The 4,528-nt window shown below is 47.1% G+C and overlaps 1 protein-coding gene across 5 annotated transcripts in view; it reads right to left on the bottom strand.

Annotated features, from left to right (window-relative positions):
* The window catches only part of Noxo1 (NADPH oxidase organizer 1), a 7,610-nt gene extending 3,088 nt beyond the window's left edge, over positions 1 to 4,522 (bottom strand). For all 5 annotated transcript variants that reach the window (XR_002025229.2, XM_010620451.2, XM_010620453.2 and 2 more), the window contains exon 1: positions 4,246 to 4,522. The gene's annotated coding sequence lies outside the window, so the exon portion shown is untranslated. The remainder of the gene's footprint in view (positions 1 to 4,245) is intronic.
* Positions 4,523 to 4,528: the final 6 nt, after the last annotated feature.

Genomic DNA, 4,528 nt, shown 5'->3' with positions numbered 1-4,528 from the left:
TTTTTTTTTTTTTTTTTTGGTATATGGGATCCAACTCGGGTCTCTCTGCTTGCAAAGCAGGCACCAGAACCACCGAGCTAAATCCCTGGCCCAAATTTCCTTTTTGACTTGGGGGCATTAAGAGATCATCCCACATTAGGATAAAACCAGAGAAAGCACTTGCACTGAACAGTGAGTCATTGGTTCCAGATGACAAAGGCATGGCTGGGGATTTAGCTCAGTGGTTCTGTTACCTGCCTCATAAGCTCAAGGCCCCAAGTTCAATCCCCAGTAACCCCCCCCAAAAAAAGACAAAGGCCCAGAGCCCCACAGAATTCAGAGACAGAACTGTTGACCCTAAAAATGGCTGGTGGAATTTCCCTACTCCAGGCTCTCCAGAGTGGTCATCATCTGGGGCATCACTCCAGGAAATTGCCTTGGCCTCAATAAAGGGCCTTTGTGTGCCCTACCAGCGGCTTTCTCTGAAGTCCTGAAAACCCTCCCCATTCTTGGCCCAGGCAGTGAACACCTGCTTTCACAGGTAAATGCCAGGGTGCCTTCAGCACAGCTGTCACCCTCCCCTCAATTTAAACTGAGGGCCCAGCTGGCCTGGTGAGGGCCAAGGTGGGACAGACCCTGTTCCCCTGTGTAGGGATGTAGTTTGACATGACTAGCCATTGACCTCACCCTGATCTGGGCTACCAGGAAATACTGGAAAAAACTTAAACACTAGATGATAAATGATGTCACAAAGATGATCAGTAAAGCATTTCCTGCCAGGCAGCAACAACCCAGACTGTCTTGGAACTGACACTTCACATAGTTTTGATAAAGTCCACGTACATTCTGATTGTCCTTGGGTGACCTTCGTGTAGTTTAGCATATTAGCCTCTTTATTTTGCTTCAGGGTGTGGCAATCCTGTCTGTTGTACCCAAGACACGCTTTGGTCTGTAAGCCCCTAAGGAATTATACTTTGTGCAGTCTTGGATCTCTGCTTCTTCTATCTCTCAGCCTTTTTCTTTCTTTTTTTTTTTTTTTTTTTTTTTTGGTGTTTGAACTTGGGACCTTGTGCTTGCAAGGCAGGTGATGGAACCACTGAGCTAAATCCCTGGCCCTCTCAGCATCTTCAGGACCCCCCATACACACACACACACACACACACACACACACACATATGTATATATGTATACATACATATATTTCTTTCATTCTTACATTCTTTCCCTCTCTACAGGGGCTCACTATGTAGTTCAGGCTGGCCAGGAACTTCCTATGTAGCCCAAAGTAGCCTTGAACTTGTGGCAATCCTCCTACCTCAGTCTCCCAAGTGCTGAGCTTACAGGAGTATACAACCACACCCAGCATGATTGGCTCTTATACACAGATTTTTCACAGACACCTTGGAAGATAGGAGGAAGTAAAAAGCAGGAGGAAGGCCAGGTACAGCCAGAGAGCTAGGACTCTGAGGCCGTCTCGAACTGACAACACCCACCAAACCTGGATCTTTCCACATTTTCCTCTCCATTGCACTGACTTTCTCCCATACCAAAAAAAAAAAAAAAAAAAAAACCCACACACACAACAGGCTAGGCAATGGTGGCTCACACCTGTCACACCTGTCAGCCTGGAGGCTGAGCTGGAAGGATTACTGCAAATTCAAAGCCAACCTGACTTGTAGTGAATTCAAGGCCAGCCTAAACTACAAAATGAGACCCTATCTCAAAAAACTAGAACAGCTCCACCGTTGCTGAGGATGGCAGTGCAGGGGCTGGGGTGGGGGGAGTCCCTTGTCCCTAAAAAATACACTGTGCATAGGTCAGAGAATCTTTGAAAAGTGGAGATTGAATCAGGTAAACCCTGATTCAGGGTGTAATGGCTCATACTTATAATCCTGGCACTCAGGGAGACTGAGGCAGGAGGATCACAAATTCAAGTCCTACCTGGGCAACTCGGTGAGACCCTGGTTCAGAATAATAAAGAAAAAGGGCTGGGAGGGACAGGGATTTAGCTCAGTGGTTCTGTCACCTGCCTCACAAGTGCAAGGACCCAAGTTTGATCCCTGGTACAAAAAAAGAAAAAGGGCTGGGGATGTAGCTCAGGGGTAGAGAACTCCTGAGTTCAATTCCCCCAGTGCCTGGGGGGAGGGGAGTATTAGGTCAAAGTAGTCCTGCCCCAAACTGTCCATCACCTTTCCATTGCTCTTAGAACAAATCCCAATTCCATGGCAGCTGACAAAAGCTCCTTGGTGGGACCTCACCCAACTGTGGCTCTCCCCACTCTGACCTCCTTCCCAGAATCCTGCCTCAACTGGACTTTTTGCTCCTGCAAAATGTCAAGATCTCCTCATCTTGGGCTAGGGATTTAGCTCTGTGGTTCCACTGCCTGTCTCGAAAGCACAATGACCAGAGTTCGATCCCGTACCGAAAAAACAAAAGATCTCATCTTAGACCTTGTCTTGAAAGGAGCTCCTTTCCTGACCTCTATACCTTCAGGCTTCTGCCTCCTCAAGAAGGCCTTCATATAATTTACACTTTGTACATGGTCCTACCACATTTTGTAAGTGAACATTTATGAGTGGGATTCTTTAGTTTTTGTCCTTTTTGTTTGTTTGGTTTACTTATTTATTTGAGACAGGGTCTTGTTTTGTCAGGCGTAAAGTGCCAGTATGGACACCTTCTTAGTTAAAGGTTAAACTCTTCCTCTTGAGAAGACGAGAAAGGCCCAAGGTCACTAAAAAGGCAGTGTTTACTCAGGAAAATGGTCAAAAACAAACACCAAGTGTGAACATTCTAGGTAAAAGAGATAGATGATTCCTGTAAAGATTAACCATAGCCTTACACTGTCACAGAAATGGCATTCCTATAGATTAACTACAGCTCTGTACTTTGTCACAAAAATGTCAGCCTCATCCTGTCAAACTATATGTTCTGTTCCTTTCTTCTAACTGCCGCATTTCACTTCTGTAATTTTGCTTGCTTCCACCCCATTTAGAAACGTATAAAACCCTCTTGTACTCTGAGCTCGGGGCACTCTCCAAGTCGTTATTGTCTGGCCGGACTAATAAAGGTCTGTTTAACACCATTCTTGGGTGCGGCTGGTTTGGTTCCTCTGGGGTGTTGTCTCACTGTTGCTGATTGGTAGTTGCTGATCGGTAGTTCTTCAGAACGTTTGGTTAAGATCCCTGGTGGTCTTACAATTTTATAGTGCAGGCTGGCCTCCAACTGAACTAACAATCTTCCTGCTTCAGCGTTTGAAGTGCCAGGATGTTACTTTTTTTATTCTCTCTTAATCACTGGACTATGAGCTAAGGAGGTAATGGATGGATATTTGTTCCTTGTCCTGCCCAGTACATGGAATAACACTTGGGACTGAATATGTACTAACAAATGTTTGTAAAATGAACGAGTACACAAAGGTAGAGGAATCTTGGAGGCCACTATCTAGGTGGGTTTAATAATCCTTTATTCCTGGGCTGATCCTGTGCTGTTTGCCTGTAATCCCATCACTCTTTGTAATCCTATCACTTGGGTGGCTGAGACAGGAAGATTGCTCTGAGTTCCAGGCCAGTCTGAGTTACATAGTGATTTAAAGGCCAGCCTGAACTGTATAGGGTGACCCTGTCTCCAAAACAACAAACAAACAAACAAAAAAAACACATAAAATTCCTTTATCCAGGCAGGCATGATGGTGAGTGCCTGAAATCCCAGCATTATGAAAGGTTGAGGCCAATAGGATTACACATGTGAACCCAGCCTGGGCAATTTAGCGATTTATTAAAACCATGTATCAAAAGTAAGTAAATAAATAAATAAACAGATTAGGGATATAGCTCAGGGCAGAGACCCTAGGCTTAATACCCATTACCGCCAAAATAATAAAAACAATAGTATGGACCAGGCGTGGTGGTGCACACCTGTAATCCTAGCATTTGGGAAACTAAGGCAAGAAGATCTCTGCAGCAAGAGATCTCTGGCCTGCGAACTGGAAGCCAGCCTAGGCTACAAGGTGAGTTCAAGACCAGCCTTAACTACATGCCAAGACCGTTTCTCAAAGAATCAACCAAGCAAACAAACCCAAAAGCAATCTTTCGTCCAAGATGTAAGATAGCTGGGACCACTCCACCCTTTCTGCAACTTCGGCCAGGGTGCCGTATCTCCTGGGACCTAGAGCCTTCGGACCTCTGTGCTGTCACGCTGCGCACAGCGTTGCCATGGCGCCAGCAGAAGGCTGGTGGGTGTGCTGCCCAGCTGAGGGCAGAGATCTACCTTGGGAAGGGAGCGATGGGGCGTCACGGGCCGCATCCCGGACCTCCCCCGGGTCTCAGTGCGAGAGCTCAACACGGCCACGGCGCTATTTCCACAACACGCTGATCTTTTACTGGAGGAAACGCGAGCGCCGCAAAGGACGGCGAAAGCCAAGTCCACTCCAAGGAACAAGGTTCAGGGGTATTGGCCGGGCCCGGGCCCCAACGTCGCCTCGACCCAGGATCCGAGTTCGGCTGTCGGCTCGATCCCGGACTCCTGCCCCGGCTCGTCCAGCCCCCCGGCC

Source organism: Fukomys damarensis, unplaced genomic scaffold (genome assembly GCF_012274545.1).
Source record: "Fukomys damarensis isolate Sample0158 unplaced genomic scaffold, DMR_v1.0_HiC HiC_scaffold_34, whole genome shotgun sequence".
Lineage (NCBI taxonomy): Eukaryota > Metazoa > Chordata > Mammalia > Rodentia > Bathyergidae > Fukomys > Fukomys damarensis.
This window is presented reverse-complemented; position numbering and strand designations above follow the sequence as displayed.